The 20,012-nt window shown below is 33.1% G+C and overlaps 1 protein-coding gene across 3 annotated transcripts in view; it reads right to left on the bottom strand.

The window, feature by feature from the left end:
* The window catches only part of LOC145242550 (uncharacterized), a 168,216-nt gene that overhangs the window by 20,458 nt on the left and 127,746 nt on the right, over positions 1–20,012 (bottom strand). For all 3 annotated transcript variants that reach the window (XM_080105636.1, XM_080105635.1, XM_080105637.1), the window contains one exon: positions 10,346–10,425. The gene's annotated coding sequence lies outside the window, so the exon portion shown is untranslated. The remainder of the gene's footprint in view (positions 1–10,345; positions 10,426–20,012) is intronic.

Raw genomic sequence — 20,012 nt, 5'->3', positions numbered from 1 at the left:
TAACCTTTAAGTGACACACAAAAAAATATTTGGTGCTCGTGCATATCGACACGGTAATGAAATATGTCAATTCAAAAATAAAATGTCAGGAAAACTTTAGTACTTACTTGTTATTGAAAAATATTAGCAGATATCGAAATTACGGAACATTTGGTCTTTTTACGACGTGCTCCAGTGGAGCAGTGGAGCACTGCTCCACTGCTCCACCCCAGCGTAGTATAAACATCCCCAACCACCCCATATCAAGAAGAACGGCTTTCGGAATAAACACCTCCATGTTAAGAACGGCTTTCGAGGTTTAAGAGTGTTTATTCCGAAAGCCGTTTTTAACATGCGGAGGTTGGGTGCTTATAATACGCTGGGGGTGGGGCACATCATAAAAATTTATTGAACATTTTTTTAAAAATTAAAATATAACTGCGGACGGGTTCTTTAAAGAGTGGAAAAAAAACAGGCTTTTTAGGATCAACAAAACAAACAGTAACATAATAAAACAATCGGTACATTTCCAGATTAGGTCCACCTCCACAATTTTCTTTCAAATGACACTTTTCCTAAGTTTTCGACTATGCTGAATACGAAAATCGCATTGAAGCTTTGCAGAAATAATTAGTTATCGAAATATAAAAAGTTGTATTATGCATTGTATTCTTTGGCGGCCATCTTTTTACGCGCGTGCCATAAACAAATCTACTCATCTATGACACTTTAAAAAAGATGGCCGCCAAAGAAAACAATGCATAATACAACTTTTTATATTTCGATAACTAATTATTTCTGCAAAATTTCAATGCGATTTTCGTATTCAGCATAATCGAAAACCTATAAAAGGTGTCATTTAAAAGAAAATTGTGGAGGTGGACCTAATCTAAAAAAAAATACCAAACAATCAATCAATCAATCAATATATATATATATATATATATATATATATATATATATATATATATATATTAGGTACCGCCAAAAATGGCCGAAAAATCAAGTTGTTGTTTTTTAAAACGAAATTACATTTATTAAAATCCATTATTTCTGAGTAACTTTTTTTTTTCCATAAAGATAAAACCCTGAATTTTATCATGTAGAAAACAGAATAATGTAAAACTTTTTCTACTATTTTTAATTAAATTTTAAATGTTAAATTTTCCCAAAAAGTTAACAATTGACATTTTTTGTCTTGCACAAAAAACGTACATAAATATTTGAAAAAAAAAAAGAAAAGGTTTTTGAACTAATTAATTTATTTATTTGTTGTCTAACTAAGATTTAGGATGATTTTCTAGGAGAATATGCAAAAATATTATAATATAAGTATCTGGATTTCAAATAATTCCACTTATTCATATAGGCAACCAGTTACTTCGCGTCGATCTAGAGTCTAGATTGACAATGTTTACGTTTGTGTTTAATAAAAAGCAAATTATGGAAGACCAAACAGGCCAAAAAAAACTTATTTTTCAGTGACGAAAATTTCAATGTATTATTAACGCTGAGGCTGGCCAGTACCAGATGGGTGACCATTTGTATGAGTTTGGTTTTTAATGTGTATGTGTGTGGGGGGCAGGCTCCCCAAAATGGGGGTGGGGGATTTAAAGCAGAATAAAAAAAAATTATTTCAGCGCATTTGATCCACCGTAGTCGAAAGGCGGCAAACGTTTTCAAATGGGATCGAAAAAATGATGCTATTTTTTAACACAAAGGGCACAATATTTATCGAATTTTTTTTTTGTATCGATTCTTCAAAGCATGCCCTGTTTAATAATGGTCATACATTATTCGGCTCGCTAAAAAAAATTGTTAATTTATTTATCAAAGATTTTAAAATGGCTTTTTTCATATAAATATTAAAAAAATTTTTTTTTTGTTTTGCTTAACTTAAATTAATTATTTTACTTAACATATTAACCGAATTTCACACTTCAAAACTCAAAAGCGGGATAATTAAACACAATCGAAGTTCTGATATTCAGACGTCAAAATAAGGTATGCAAACAATTTTTTTTTTTTAATCTATAATTCTGTCCCTTACAACAACACAATATGTTGTGTTCAGTTTCAGATGATTATTTTAAGCATATTTGTACCCCCTCAAAACAAGGGGGGGTTGTAAGCAAAAAAATATATATATATATAAATATCGTTTATGAAAAGTAAGTACACTGTTATAAAGTTCATTCTTCTCTTAATAATTGCTGAAAATTTCGTATTGATCGGATAATTACCTGACTTTTAGTAGATTTTTAAAAAAGACGGTAAGTCAAAAAGTACTTTCTTGACCCCCCCCCAGTTTTGCCGGTGCCTAATATATATATATATAATTGTTTTGATTTTTTATTATTGACAATCCGGCATATTCCTCGAGGCAAGGTTGATAAAATACTTTCGAAACCTACATCACATAAAAGGAACCAAATTTCCTTAAGCATCGATATGTTATTATGCAAACAATATGTAAACAGGTTAAAGAAATATGCCAGATTTCCTTATTTATCGGTTATTGAAAACTTTGGTTACTAAAAGCGAGTTCCAATTACTAGTTCGCAAACAGGTGATAAGGCAGAACACTTTACCTATTATATAATTCGCAATAACTTTTTTTTTGTAATTTTTTAGTTTTAACTCATTTTTCAAACTTTACGTATTTAACAGTCCGTTCGCCGCCATTTGTCTTTTCATTTATATCGATAGACATTGTATTATTTTGAAACGATTAAGCGGTTTAAAGTGAGTAAAACTACTAAAAACTTTTCTAGGTAGGTAGAAGAGAGTAACTTATCTTGCCTTTGATAAAATTTATTTGTTAAAAAATTTTTTTTTGAATTTTTGACCACTTTTTCGTACGTCTGTGGATTGTAAAACAACCCCCAGAAAGATCTTTATAATGTATGGCACGGAACGAAAATATCATCTTCCAAAAATTATGTAAATTCAAGTAGCTTTAAAACAAAAAACAAATAGAAAATCATTGTTTTTACAACTTTTAACGAATGTATATTGTAGCTACATGACTGCTTTTAAAATCTCGGTAGTTTGAATTGAGTTACCTCCCTTTATTAACTACAGCTGACCAAGTCACTACATTCTTGTTTAATTATGAAATTTGATTTTTTTTCTTCTATTAATTAAAAATAAAACTATTTGATCAATTTACATAACTTTTTTGAACATGACATGATGTTCCGTCCGTAAAGGGTTTTATGTATTTTTTTCTTTTTTTAAATTAGGTTCAATTCTAAACTTACACGATATTTTTTATAACATCATAATTCTTAAACACAATATATATCAGCAATAACGCAGACCATCTCGCCAAATCTATTCCCCCGACTCTTTCTTGCCACATAATTTCGGCTCCTTTTCGTCACTGCCCTCGATGGTATTTGCGATGGATGGATTCGCCACCTTCATCATGAACATCAACCATTAACAGACTTCCATCCTCCGAAGGGGTTCCCGATTTTCGGGTGTTTCTTTCTATAAAGCGGGCCCATCCCTCATGAAATTACACTATCAGTGATGGCGACCATCACTGATGGCCTTTTTGCTGACACTAGTCTCTTCCAAAATTGTTATCTGCTTGAAGTCATGACTCCACATACAAATGATAAAAATAATTTTTCGTAACGATAGATTGCTTCACTCGAAAACAGATTTGGTCCGTATCGTGCACGTAATGTCTTTTCGGCAACGCCATCGCCAGCCATCCGAAGATTCTGCATGCCGGTTCAATGAGCACGGTCACGGATGCTTACACTCTAATAAACGATGCCTGGCTAACCATTAAATCACATCCAAATTGTCAGCAAGTTTCCCCTGAAGTTTGATTAATGTATGGCCTTCAGTCCGCATGAACTCCTTGCCATACACGTCATTATCAATAGACGTACGACGCATTCTGCACTCTAGTAATTGTTCAGCGCATTTTAGAAAGTTCATTCACAATCGAATTAAGGAAAACTCGTCCCCGGAAAATTCGTCCCTTTTTGCTAGGTAGGAAAACTGATCCCTTATTGAATAAATATCGATTGAAACCACATTTTATGACCGTTCTTGAAGAAGATATTGTCTTTAAAAAAGAATACACATCCCATAATATATATTTTTTTTAATATTTTTACTTGTTTATTGTTGTTTTAAAAAAATTAAATTAATTTTTCTAAGTTTTAGTTTTCTACCTAGCTTTGGAAGTTTTTGGTCTTTCAACTTATTTTAAAGAGTTTATTTAGTTAAAAAAAAAAAAGAAAGAAAAAGTAATGTCGAGTGTTCCTTATGAACAAAACATGTCCGACATAAGAGGATCACGTCTTAGGAGGATAATTGCTCAAAAAGAAAATATTAAGGTAGATGTAGTTTTAAAACGAGCCACCCCCTCCAAAAGAAAATAAATTTGTATAATTTTAGGTAATAATGCACATCCCATAATATTTTTAAAAATATTTTTACATGTTTATTGTTTTAAAAAAATTAAATTAATTTTTCTAAGTTTTCGTTTTCTACCTAGCTGTGTAAGTTTTTGGTGTTTAAACTTATTTTAAAGAGTTTATTTGATTAAAAAGAAATAACAAGTAATGTCAGACTCGACATTACTTAGTAAATAATTTTTAACAAAAAATGTCCGAAAATTAAAGAAAATACTGAGGTAGATATAGTTTTAAAACGAGCCTCCCCCACCTCCAAAAGAAAATAAATTTGTATGTTTTTAAGTACTGCACAAGTGCCCCCGAAATGACTTTTAAACGATCCCTTCCCCTCCCGATGTTAAGAATGGCTTTCGAAATAATAATAATAATAATGATGATGTTATTTCAGCGCAATACCAAAATTACATAAGACTGTTTTCTTTTTTGTTTTGTAATAACACAAGAATTATTTAAACTGAATTCATTCTTCTAAATAAAATAATTGCTTTCTTTGATAATATGTGTTTTCTTTCTTTATTTTTGTTTCGTAATGACACAAAAAGTATTAAAACTAGAGTATTTTTTAAATGAATATTTGGTTTCGTTTTTCGTATCTTGACTCCGTGATCAAGTTTATTTTTTTAAGCAAGCATTAAAAATAATTATTAAAAATATTATGGGGGTGCATAGTCTCTTTTAAAAACAATATCTCCTTCAAGAACGGTAATAAAATGTGTTTTCAATCGATATTTATTCAATAAGGGACCAGTTTCCCTACCTAGTAAAAAGGGGGGGGGGAGTTTTTTTTTGGGTACGAGTTTTCCGGGTACGGGTTTTCCGGAGACGAGTTTTCCCGGGACGAGTTTTCCGGGCACCTCACAAATCACGTAATCTCCCGACCCATGCAATTTAATTGGATAGACGATATAAGAGTAGCTCAAAATTATATATGGTACTTGTACAGTTTAATCAAGACATTAAAAAAAATGAAAATATCGAAAAAAGGTTATATTGTACGTATCCGTTTTGGACTGAAGATCTCCGAAAAAAAGTTCATTTAATTTGATCGAGTAGTTTTTATTTTACAGCAAAAAACGTTTTTATGAGAGCACGTTGGAATTAGACATTATGAAATTTGAACACGCAACGGGGAGATAACTCCAGTTAAAGCGCCGACACTCCCTCCCCATGTTTATTACTAGCTTTTCTTCCTAAAAATCGAACCTTTTTTCGGTATCATAACAAATTGTTTTTTTTCGCTGTAAAATACAAGCTACTTGATGAAATTAAGTGATTTTTTTTTCGGAGAACTTCGTTTCATAACGAATACGTACAATATAACTTTTTTTTTTTTCGATATTTTCATTTTTTAATGTCTTGATTAAACTGTACAAGTACTTATATATAATTTTAGATTATAACATGCTGAACAAATTTAGTATTGCGTATGAAATAGAAAAAAAAAACAGAAAAAAAACAACGGTGTTATGTATTTTTCGTACCGCACTATTTTTAAATAGTTTTTTTTTTTTCAGGTTAAATTTAAGTTTCACGATATCCTATTAAATAGTAAGGTGGAAACCCAAATTATTACAAAATACCCTCATCTCCCCATGCTAAAAATAGCTTTCAAAATAATAATGTTATCATTTCAGCACGGTACTAAAAAAACATAAGTACCCCTAAAAAAAAACGAAAAAACTTTAAATTAATAAATTAGTTGAAACAAATTAGTTGCAATGGCGCTTTGTAAGTTGTCTTAAAAAGTTGGAACGCACTCGTTCGGACGAAAAAAAAAAACAACGAAATGAACACTTAGGGAGTTAAATTTAATTTAAATTTAAAACAAAACACTTGGCCACTCATTGTACTCTTCTGTCACGAAGACAAATTTGAATTCGGTGATCGAATGAAAATCGTCACCATGTGTAAAAGTTCCAACTTTTTTCTTTTCGCGTGTGTAATATTTACATTTTTACTTACATATTGAAAATAAATATAATAGATGATTTATTTTTTTCAATATTCAAAAAAAAAAAAAAAAAAAATTATAATCACTTTTTTTTCTAAAAGTTTTCTTTTCGTACAAATAATTTAATAAATTAAATAATTAATTAAAAAATTATTTATGTGCATTTTTTTTTCTTTTTCAAAACTAATGAATATGAAAACCTGCGCATTCGTTTAATCAAGTTAGCAGATGTGTATTTTAGGTTGTAAAATAGCCTCTAACTTTTGCACGTCCAAAAGGGGAAAATATTACTGACACTGTCTAAACAAACGCAAATTATTTAAAACTAGCAGGACCCATTAACTGGCGTTGCCTGGTGGAAGTATCCCCCCACCACCACACTCCCGTAAAAAGTTTAAGTACGGCTATTGTTGGTATTGTCCAATCCCCAACCTCCTCATGTTAAGAACGGCTTTTGGAATATATACTCCCAAAATCTTCATGGTAAGAATGGCTTTTGGAATGGACCCCTCCCCAACCTACCCCTGTTAATGGTTTTCGGAATAGACACCTCATTTTGTGAGGGGGGGGGGTCCAAATATCTGCCCCAAATTTGACCTTGATAATCGCTGTCATGATCCTTATGCGCAAATACTATGAACCAACCTGGACATGTTGGGTGTACAGTGTCAGTTGGAAAAAATAAATGTTGGGTACTTATGTATTTTTGTTACCCTGCTGAAATAATGTTATTTTGAGAGCCATTCTGAACATGTTAGAGCAGGGTGTTTTGTAAATAATCTGCGCTTCCACCTTAAAATTTAATAATCACGCGATTACATGGTTATTAAATTTTACCTCTATAAAGTTTGTGAAGCATTTATAATATAGACAAATTGTTCCTGTTAAAATGTAGAAAAAACTTATGTTTGCATCAAGCGAGGTACCCGTGTTGACCATAAAGATCCACTTTTAGTTAGAGGGTGTGCGTTGTCTAGAAAAAAAAACAGTAAACAATAAGACAAAGAAAACGGAATGTCCTGTCATAAAACAAAAATAAAAGCCCCAAAAGTAGTGTCGTCGGTAACTACTTTGCCCAAAAACTTCTATTAAATATAAATATTTGTCTTTTTAAAATGCAAATAGGTCGCAAATACTTAGATAAACCAAAATGATTTTTTTTTAAATAATTTCGCAACTAGTTTCTATAAATAATTTTATTTTTAAGTCATTAAAATAATAATCTGCAGAACCTGAAGAAGGGGATTCTTTGTTAACTATTCTGTACTTTCACTTAACAATAAATAAATAAACTTGGGAAATTAAAACTCTCACCAAAAGTTTTATATCAGGGACAGAATCTGATCAAACACCATTTGCTGCTAACTTTGAACCGGATACTCTTTTAGTTTGCCAATATTCATGAAATTATCGGTGCTTTTGTTTTGTTTTTGTTTGTGTATGGTTTGCCCCAATTCGCAATTATAACTTTTGTTGTGAAAGAAAATGAGCTATTATTAGAACTCTGGGTACTTTTGCAGAATAGTACTGAACGTGTTGAAATAATAGTACTGAACGTGCTGAAATAATATTTTGAAAATCATTCTCTATTGAGAAAAAATCCCGCAAATTAAGTTACATAGTTTTGGGTTCAATATTGATGAGGGGCCTCTTTGCAGCTGGTAAAAATTTCTGGGTAGAATACAAGTGCATGAAAAGAGACAAGCATAGTAAACATTAATCTTGTGATGCTTGGCTTGGCTAGGGTTATAAATTATGATGAAAGAGAGTGAATATAGAAGCAATTAAGCTGTATATTTTTTACTTCCACCTCCACAAAGACTTTTCACACTGGCTTGCTAAAAGAATCACTTAAACTAGCAGACCTGATTGTATTTAAAAAAAAAACCCAAAAAACAGCCCCCAGCATATTAGTGTAAGTGCTTATTAAAAAAGTATTTATTGAATTATTTTTTTGTGTGGGGGGGAAGGGCTTAGCTCCATTTTAAACTAGAGGAATGGGAGTTTAACCTACACTTCTCAAGTGTCTTAACTTCCATTGTCAACATGCCATTTTTTACCTATTTAATCACCCTGCCATGTTTTACCGGTGCTATTTTCACTGTGCCATTTTTTTCCCCCAAAATTCAGTAAATTGACCACTTATTTTAGAACCACTTAACGGTTATAGGCCAAATTTTGGGAAATTATCTTTTTTAAAGCAGTTTAGCCTTTTTTTAAATTAAATTTCGCTTTCTCCAATTATTTTATATACCCATTTATGGTTATCTTCAAGTTTCGTCACCCAACATTTAAAATCTAAGAGCAATGAATGAGCGCTAGAATACCAACTAAAGACTTATCTATCTTTAAAAAGTTGATTTTTAAGGGAATTAAGGTGTATATTCCGTATTGTTTTTGCTGGTCGCCAAGTTTGTTTTTGCGTGTGCACATTCAATTCATTGACCTTAGATTATAAATGTTGGGTGATGAAACTTGAAGAATGCATATTAAAAAAAGAAAATAGAAAAAAATTCGTTCTAGTGCTTTTAAAATGTGTGATCGATTTACCAAACCATTGCATTTAGAAACTGAGCACCCCTTACAAATATTTAAACATTGACATTTTTCATTTTTTTTTTTTTCTTTGGATAATCTTATAGACTAGTGTCTATTTGATAATCTGCTGTAAAAAAATTAGAAAAAAAAAAAAAAAAACGAATATATATATATATATATATATATATATATATATATATATAGGGGAGGGCAGGCAAGATTCTTCAGGTCTGCCCTGTAAACTAAGTTAAGGAATTTGGAAGTATTTAAACTGTCGAATAGAAACCACTTTGTGGTGGACCATAAGTACAATTTTGTAAATCTTGATGATCCAACTATACACTCTTAACTCTTGCAATCACACTAGTATATGCTCCACCTTGTGTTCCATTAAAGTAACAAATCCCAACTTCACCATTTAAATATCTTTCACCACATCTGAACTCTCATCTATCTCCATTGACTTACAACTTCTTGCACACAAACTAATTACGGAGTGCCTTCAATAAGCTTCTAGACTTTTTTGTACAAGCATTTAAAATTGTTGTAGACTCTTGAAAATTCAGTATATTATTGTGATACATCCTATGAGATGACTGACCAATTTTTATGACTTCAGGTTCAAATAAACAGCTACAGAAGGAATTGGAATATACCCTACTAAATCCCAATTGTCACAGCTGGTGAATTTCAAAAATGTAATCTGGACGTGAGGGCACTTTAGAACTGTATGCAATAAAATTGTTTTAAACATGGAAAAAATGGCACAGAAATGTATGGAATGATTCAGACTGCTTTTGGACCATCTTGCATGAATTGAGCATCAGTTTTTGAGATTTTTTTTTTTAAGTGATTTAAATAAGGCAGGGAGTCTGTGCGGGATAATGAGGTGTGGAAAGAGTAAGGAAGTCAGAACACCAGAGTAGATTGGTCACATAAAGAATTTCATGGATAAGGATCATTGCGTGTTTACAGAGACAATAAGTGCAGTTTGATGTCAGTGTAGGAACTGTATACACAATTATTCATAAGGAGCTGAAGATGCAGAAGATTTGCGAGAAGTTTGTCCCAAGGGTTCTCAGAAAAGATCAGAAAGAAAGACGTTGTCATGACCAAGACAAGCATCAAGGCAGTTTCTTGTCCTCCCTATTGTCGAGACCTTGCTCCCTGTAACATTTGATTACTCCCTAAGCTCAACCTTAGAGGCTTTCATTATAAGACAATTGAGATGAGGAGGGTCATTTACACGCTTACACAAGAGGACTTCCATGGGGCCTTTCAGAAGTTTTTGGTATGGTACAGCAAGTGCATTGCAGCCGGAGACGATTACTTTGAAGAGGACTAATGTTTCATGTGTGTACTATTAATAATAGTGACCATACAAAAAAAGTCTGGAAACTTATTTAAGGCACTACGTATCTTTTTTTCAACTTACCTGTAATTCCACTGCATTTCTTGTGTACACAAACGCTTGTAAACACCACAAAAGATTGAGTTGAGATTGACTCTCTTGTTCTTAAAAAGAAAAAAGACACACGTTGTATATAAAATCAAGACATAATGAAAAGACATATTTATCTATTTAGAAAATAGATTAATATATAATGTCAGGTTTGTATTACAATCCACAGAGGTATGAAAAAGTTGTCAAAAAAAACAACAAATATATAACAAATAAATGTTATCAAAGGCAAGACAAGTTACTTTTCCACTTAACTGGATAAGTTTTTATTTATTTATTTTTTCTTTTTACAAAGGAGTAACCACTTATCAAAGTCGTGAAGCTATTCAAGGATAAGAGTTAATGAGTGTACAGTAGTCAATGGGACAATATATTAGTAATCGTTAATAGTGGAAATTTGGTAAATTGAATTACTTATGGGGACGGCTCATCAAGAATTTGTTTACATTTGACTTGAAGACATGATCATATTGCAGTTAGCTGGAAAGCAGGGAAGCGGAAGAGTTCCACAGGCGTGCACTTCTAAGAAAGAAACTTTGTTCATGGAATCTATGTTTAGGTTTAGGCACAGATAAAGAGTGGGGGAAATTATTGATAGTGATTTCAGCTAGATGAGGGTTTCTCGTGAAAGTTTGAGAGTGTTTTTAGTCAATGTAAAATGTTTATTCGGTTTGAAAAACAAGTAATATTATATTAAGTGCTACCGGAGAACAAGAAAAAAAATGGCCGTGATGTCTCTTTACATCCTTGAGGTCTCAATAATCACTTAAAAAATAAAAAAATAAAAATAAAACAAAATGGTGGTAGAAATCCACCCAATAAATGTTACTGTGACATTTATTAGGTTGTTTTATTTCTTATTCTTTTTAAGGTCTTTGTCAAAACTTCAAAGACACTGTGGCCATTTTTTTCTTGTTCGGTAGCGCTGAATATTACTTGTTGTTTTTCAAACCACATAAACATTTTACATTGAATAAAAACACATAAAATTTATCCAGTTAGATAGAAAAGTAACTCATCTTGCCTTTGATAAGATTTATTTGTTCTTTGAAAACTTTTTCATACCTCTGGATCGTAATACAAACCCACAATGTCTAAAGTTTTTATTTATAACATTCTTTGGTAACTAGCAGGACCTGTGGAAATTCCACAGCGACTCATTCATATGTAATATATTGATGTTGGCATTCGGTGGATGTTTAGTGTAAAAAGAGACACCCTGATATTATTGTAGCTTTTTTGTTAAAACTGCAAAAGTATTTATCTAAGCTAGCATGAACGCCCGGTCATAAAATATGCTTAAATATGATATTTTAATATATGCAGATTTCATATATATTATTATAGAATCAATTTTCTATCGAATCACAACTTTATAATATATATATTATAAAGTTGTGATTTTGAAAATAAAAAAATATATCCATATGACTTATGTGCATCAACTCGACACTAAAACTTATAAAGAAAATATAACTTGCGGTTCCTTCAGCTATAATTGAAACCAAAACTTATGAAGAATTCTTGATTTCATTATTTATTACAAGAAATAAAAGTGCGTATTATTTGAATTCCTCTGATTAATGTTCTCATCTTGAGTGTGATTTTCATAACGTGTCGTCAACGTAACTTCTGACCTTCTTTGGGTGTATCTTGTTGAACTCAGGAATTTGGATGGAATTTCGAGCAGAATCCTTTATTTACTTCACGTGGGCGGTGTGCTCTTGTTCCGTCAGCCATGACTGGATAGAGGTCCTAAGTAAAGCGCAATTGCATTTTTCAGTCGGCCACACTGAGGATTGAACCTTCAACCTTCAGGAGAATATTACTTTTTACAATTGATATTTCCAACTACTCTAACCACTGCGCCATGGGTCCTTGCGGGCAAAAAAAATTCAGAAAAGTCAAGAAATCAAGGTCATAACAATTAAACGATAGTCACTAGGAAGAAAAAAAGATGTAAGCCTGACACACAAAATAACACACATGCTATCTAATTAATATGTAGATAATTTATTTGTTTACTAACTGCTTGTATCCATGACCAACCTTGAACTCAAGCAACCTAATTGAATGCTTATTTGTGTAAAAGAAATCGGATGGTTTTACAATAGACAACAGAACAAAAAAGTGGTAAAAAAAACAAATATGTAACAAATAAATATTACCAAAGGCAAGATAAGTTATTCTTCTATCTCGCTTAAGCTTTTAGTGCTTTAACTTATTTTAAAGTGTTTTAAGTTTGAAATGCAAGTAGTGCTGTATGTTTAAGTTAAAACAAAAACAAAAGATAGCGACATGAGATTGCCACCTTTGCAGTAGAGGGACTTGGTCAAAACTGAAAAATATAATGCAACACTGATAGAAATCCACCCAATAAATGTCATGGTGATATTTAAAGAAAAGGTGCCAAGATCCATGCTGACAAATGTAATATGTTGAGAAATTAGTAAAAAAGGATAAAAACATATTGCCTTTTGGTGAGGGACAAAGTGTAGCATCTGTTCTGATGCGACATTTTGACTATTCTGTCCTCGCTCAGTGAAGAAATCATTCTAAACTGAGGCAATTTTTTATTTTTGCTCTAATCTGTTGTGGCTCTTGATTTTCCCTACATTCAAAACTGACCGTGTGTCTAACTCTATCATTGCGGAGAAGCAAATAAATCAGACACAGATTAAATGGTGAAAGTGCAGAATAGTTAAAATTCGTTTTTATTTTTTTTTTCATCATTTTTTATTAGAGTAAATGTACGACATTCGAGGCCGCCATATTGTTTTAAAATTTGGCCTTTGTAAAATTTGATAGATTGGCCTTAAAAAGGCCACATTTGGCATTTTTACGCTCTTTCATTAAAAACAAAAAAAAAATGGCAGCGAAAACAGGTTCGTAAGAGAACATAAAAATTGCCAAATTTGGCCTTAAAAAGGTCAATCTGTCAAACCTTAGAAGGGCCAAATTTTAAAAGCAATACGGCGGCCTCGAATGTCGTACATTTAGTCTAATAAAAAATGATGAAAACATTAAAAAAATGAAATTTTCTGGTTTTCTTTCAGCCTTTAGTTCTAATAATGTATTTTATATAAAAATAAATAATTTTTTGTCAGTCAAATAATTTACGCCGCTAAACTACACATTTACCCAGACTTTCTATATTTTCTTTACTTTTAATATCTGACACAAGTGGTAATTTAAATAAGCACCAATATTTTATTCAACACAATTAAAATACTTAAGTCTTTAAAGAATACGCACCCATTCAGATTTGTAATATTGAAATTGTAAAAAACTTTTTTTTGCAAATTTGAGTTTCAAAACTTAATTACTCCCCCCACCCCGCTAAAAAACAGCGCGCGTGCACACACACACACAAAGTTAAAAGGCAGTAATTTAAAAAGTTAAATAATTATTTTTAATATTTCGATCATTACAAATGGTGCCAAAACCATAAAAAATACATTTCACATGATAATTATTTTTTCATAACGTAAACAAACCAATGAAAATATTTTAAAGTCTTAAAAAATAACTTTTTAATTCACATATATTTAAAAATAATTCTTAAACACAATACATATCAGCAATACAGCACATCATCTCGCCAAATTTATTAGGCCCCACTCTTTCTCGCCATTTAATTTCGGCTTCTTTTAGTCTCTGTCCGTGATTGGTTTTGCGATTAATAGATTCATCTTCATCACTATCAACCTTTATCGGATTTCCATTCTCAGAAGGTGAAGGACTTTCTGATTCTTGAGGGTTTCTCTCCATGAATTTAGCACATGTATCTCTTATGAAATTATACCATCCATTAAGGTCTTTTTTGTTAACATGAGTCTCTTTCGAAACTGATGCCTGCTTAAAGTCGTTACTCCACATATAAACTATAAAAACAATTGTCCGTAACGGTAGTTTGCTGCTCTCGAAGAAAGAGTTCGTCCGTATACTACGATAAAAATTGTCTTTTGAACAATACCATCTCCAGCCATCCGTTGGCTCCGAATTCTGACTTAATAAACATGGTTGTTTACAAATGTCACACGTACACGTATTGGCTAACAAACGATGCTTAGCAATCCATTCAATCATTTCAAAATCGTCGGCCAGTTTTATGATAAGTTCAATTAATGTTATGTCTTCAGTCCGGATAAAATCATTGTCATATACATCTTGCACAATACATGTTCGGTCTATTACAGGATCAGTATCACCAACACTCTCGGTGGCTGTGTCGGTGGCTGTATCGGTGGCTGTGTCGGTGACCATGTCGGTGGCCGTGTCAGTATCCACTAATAAAGGCAGACGTTGAGATCGCCGTCGGGTACACATGGCCATAGTAGCTGACGAAAATGTTTTGTTTTTTTTCCCTAAAGATTGATACGCTAAACCTTTTGAAATTAAAATCTGTTCAGTATTACGCATGAAACCTGAAGAAAAACACGTAAATAAATAAATATGCTAGCATAAATGACACATTTTCAAGGTTTTAGGTGCACTGCACCGGATTTTACAATATCAGCGCTTGCGCTGCTGAGGTTATTAGTTAAAAAGCGGATCTAAAAGCTTAGCCGAAACGAAATACGTACTTTTTGCAAGACACGTTAAAAAACGATTTAATATTTGTTTTTAAATAAGTTATTATTCATTTCGTGAATGTTATGAACCATTGTTATAAACACTTTATTTTATTTATTTTAAATAATTCACTAAAAGACTGTACTTCGTTTCATTACACATCGTTCCCGTCCTATTTTTTGTATCGCTTATCTTATGGGCGATACAAAAAGTAATCATGGCGTCATGAACTTAATGCAATTTTTACTCGCCCTTTCGAAGAACCTGCCTCTAATCGTGATTTAATTGTTTACCCATTAGAAAAATGGTTACGTCCAGGGCCATTGTAAGGTTTTAGAATTGGACAATTAAACATATTTATTTTATTTTGCTATGGGAGATAAATTCTGTGCGTTTTACATTTCGTGTGATTTATGTCTCTGCCAATCAGACTTAGGGTTCTCGTTCACTTTCCCTCACTAGGAATATTTGAAATATTTCTGCGCTAGTAACTTTATATTGACATTATTTGTTTGATTTTTTTTTTTTGGTTGCCTTATTGTCTGTTTTTAAGATAAACAAATTTATCGTTCGTTTTTAAAATTATTGTTGGTTTTGATTAAAAATATTGTTCGTTTAGAATTTAAGAAAAATATTATTTTACAACAATAAGACACGTCTGACTATGCTCTTTTCTCTGTAGTAATTTAAAAACAAATAAATGACAAAATAAACAAATAATTGGATTGTCCATGTCATTTGTAAAAAGAAAAAGGTAACATAATGCTAACAGTTGAAACTTTACAATAATTTTCAATTTTTGAAGAGAAAATTGTCTTGCGCATTTTTTTTTTCATAAAAATTTGTTCAAAATTTCTCATTCGTATAAGAGAAGTATTTTTGAAAGGAATTCTTTTGTTAGAAATCTTTCATGACTAGGGACAAAATATCAATAAAACCGTTCATTCTTCTTTATATGGAAATCTTGCACAACAGAGGATAAATTCAAGAAAACAGTTCTTAATTGAAAAAGTGAATTCGACATATATTTCATTCCCCCCCCCTTTTTATTAATTTATTGTTTGGATAAACGAATTTTAATTCAATGACACTTTTAAATATTTAGCCACTCTGACTAAAAGACGGAATGTTTTCCGATATTATCGATAAAGAATTTTGTTTTGTTAAATAGTGATATTGTCACAATCTTTTTGTTTAAATAAAATAGTTATATTTGGAGAAAATCCAAATAACTTCAAAATAATGACTTTTCATCACAAATCCTTTTCTAATTTTTGGATCTTCCCAAGAAAAATATATACAATAAATTAAGTGTCTTTAATTTTTCAAAATTAAACATTAACTTTCTGTCAACATTTTTTTTAATTCTCAGATTTGTACAAGCCCTTTCTAGTCTCGCACAAAAACATGCGTTCACATCTCAAGCCATTTTTCTTGGCATACACATATGCACACACAAACATACGTGCACACATACACACACACACGCTAACATAGACACATGTACGCACACATACACGCACACATGGGCAACGCCACTTCCCCTTTGAAGGAACTCCACACATGCGCAAAAGACCACCGGAAACAACTATAAAAGCAAGAGACCTGAGCTGTCTCCTCCTTTTCGATTCAGCTCCCGATCTAAGCGGTCGAGAGACCATCCGCTCCCTTTCGGGTGCGCACGTCGCGTCACGTCACGTCACGTCACGTCCCCTCCTATATGTGGGGCAAGAGCCAACAGACAGTACGTACACCTTACACACTCTCTCTCTCTAACAATAGACTTTCCCTCTCACCAGCTAACAGTGAGAGACGCACGCCAAACTGGATTGCCTTTCTCACTCTCTCTCTCTACAACAATAGATTTTCCTTCTCACCAGTTAACAGCGAGAGATGCACGCCAAACTAAACACGTGCTGTACTCTTTTCTTTCATTTGTTTCTTCATTAAATAAATTCTAGTTCATTTATTTCAATAAACGCATTGTTCGTTCCTTCCTCAAAGCAATTCATTTTTCCTATTTTGTACGACGGGGGGATATATTTAATATATCCACTACTCTGATACAAATTGGTGACACCCGAACGTGAGATGACCACGCATTTCCTTCTATACCGTCAGTCCCACTACAAACTGGTGACAACGGAACGTGAGATGAACATGCATTTTCTTCTATGCCACAAGTCCACAACAAACTTGCGACCGACTGACGTGAAACGAACACGCATGGTGACCCTACTTTTTTTAAATTAATTGTTTGGAGCGAGAAGCACGTTTTATTTGATAAACAAAAAAAAGCGAACATTTCAACAAAGAAAAACAAACGAACTACTACCGACAAGAATCTCAACGAACTACAATGACGAACCCCCTTGTCAGACTCGGCAGAAAAATAAACACGGAGCTGTCGACTTCATACAGAATATAAAAAAAAATTTGAGCTTGACAAACATTTTTCACGGTTTCCTGACATTACCCTGCAACAAACGCGAGGAGCAAAATCACATAGGCACATTCTCTTCCGCACTGCAGATGCAACAACAAAGAAACAATTACAGGACATCCCTATTAACACATAGTAAGAAGTTGAATCAACAATACAAGTTGAGATGCACCACGCACACTGGTAAACTCACAACTTGAAGTTTCGTTGACAGTCGGCAACTGGACACCCACCGTTCAACACGAACGAATGTGCACCTAGCGCTCGTACAGACAATGTACACACACTAGCGCAGACTCACTTGCGAAGACACCGTCAACTGGACACACCACGTCAACATGAACAAAAATTTTCCTTCCAAACGAACAATTCACTTCACTGTCCAAGCAACTCGTTGCACATGTCAGCACAAAAAATGAAAACAAAAAACAAAAAAAACGTTAGCCTAAAAAAAGAGTAAAGGCCTTTTTCACGCGTAAGTACTTTTTTTTTTACGAATACACTCCGTTTTTTAAACAACCACACCAACAGCAAAAAAAAACAGGATGAAAAGTCAATTGCCCAAAACATTACTTAAAACAAATATACACTGCATATTTTTTTTTTTCCTGGGAAGGGGAGTATTGTACGAGCCCTTTCTAGTCTCGCACAAAAACACGCGTTCACATCTCAAGCCATTTTTCTTGGCATACACATACACGCACAAAAACATACGCGCACACACGTAGATATATTCACGTTCACGTACATACACCCACATTTACGTGCATACACACACACGCTAACGTGCACACATGTACGCACACATACACGTACACAGGGACGTCATTTTACCTTTGAAGGAAATCCACACATGCGCAAAGGCCACCGGAAACAACTATAAAAGCAAGAGACCTTAGCTGTGTCCTCTTTTTCGATTCAGCTCCCGACCTAAGTGGTCGACAGACCATCCGCTCCCTTTTGGGGCGCGCGTGCGTCATGTCCCCTGCTACTATGTGTGGGGCAAGAGCCAACAGACAGTATGTACACCTTACACCCTCTCTATAACAATAGACTTTCCCTCTCACCAGCTAACAGTGAGAGACGCACACCAAACTGGATTGACTCTCTCTCTACAGCAATAGACTTCCCTTCTCACCAGTTAACAGCGAGAGATGCACGCCAAACTAAACACGTGCTGTACCCTTTTCTTTCATTTGTTTCTTCATGAAATAAATTCTAGTTTGTTTATTTCAATAAACGCATTGTTCGTTCCTTCCTCAAAGCAATTCATTTTTCCTATTTTGTACGACTGAGGGATATATATAATATATCAACCAGTCTCCTGCAGATTTTTTTCCAAGAAAAATAAATGGGTTTGTTTTCGAATGCACAGATTCGAAAAAGTTGTCAAAAAGCAAATATATAACAAATAAATGTTATCAAAGGCAAGATAAGTTACTTTTCTAACTAAAGGAATAATTTTTTAGTGTTTTTATTTAATGTAACATGTTTATTCGGCTCGAAAAACATACTGTGTTTAATGGCAGCATGCTCACTGTTAAACACGGTAAGTTTGGGAAAACGAGTTTTCCAGATAGGTAAAAGAGTAACTTATCTTGCCTTTGATAACATTTATCTATATATCTAGAAAAGTGAAAGTCTGTGTACATTTCCCTACACAATAACTCTGTCAATTTTCAGTCTACAGATTCGAAATTTAATATACAGGGTACTGAGATTTGGGAAAATCTTTGTAATCAGTTTTCGGCCAGAAACTTGTCTGTTAAGGTGTCAAAGTTCAACGATTTGACCTTTGAGAACTCTATCAAACTCCTCCGACAATTTTGGGTCTAAACACTTGAAATTTTAGATATAGGTTCCTTGAACATGGATCTAACTTAATAACTTGATTTGAGCCCTAAACAATAAATTTTAAGGGGTCATAATAGGGGTCAAAGTTAAAAACAAATTTGAGCTCTGTGGTCTACCAAATTACTCAGACAATTTCTGGTCTAAAAATTTGAAATTTTACATAAAGGGTATTCAGAGATAGGGCAAGCTTTTTAATTGGTTTGGGTCGAAAATTTCAGCTACCAATATATAAATTTATGTATGTATATTTGCATGTCTGCCTAAAACCTTCGACAGAGGGGACTGATTTTCACAAAATCAGTATCATTTTTAAGCTCGACCTTTCAGACGACAAATACCGAAAAATTGGCTAAAAACATTTTCTTCACCTTCAACTGGGCACTTTTCTACAGAGGGGGGGGGGCGGTCGCTTTTTTCGCCGATATTTTTGAAAATCCTCCCCTCTTTTCAATTGTCTAGCCTTAATTTAAACCTACGTCACTTCCGGTTTGGTGATCGTAACAGCAAAAACGTCAAGTTTTTTTCCCTGTTCTTTTCCTCTTTCGCGGTACGGGTTTGAGCCTGTCTTCCTACTACTGTGATATGATGCGGACCGAGCGATGCCGAGTGACCTTGCTAGTCGACACGAATTCAGAGGAATTCGCACGGCTGAATTCTAATGATGATGATGATGATGCTTTGATGTTGTTTTAAACAGAAATGTCTATGGGATTTTGTCAGAGAGAGAAAAAACAAATAATTGTTCTTATCTTATTGTTAGAAATCCGT

The sequence above is a fragment of the Euprymna scolopes genome, chromosome 21 (assembly GCF_053919585.1).
Source record: "Euprymna scolopes isolate OS-2025 chromosome 21, ASM5391958v1, whole genome shotgun sequence".
NCBI classification, from domain to species: Eukaryota; Metazoa; Mollusca; class Cephalopoda; order Sepiida; family Sepiolidae; genus Euprymna; species Euprymna scolopes.
This window is presented reverse-complemented; position numbering and strand designations above follow the sequence as displayed.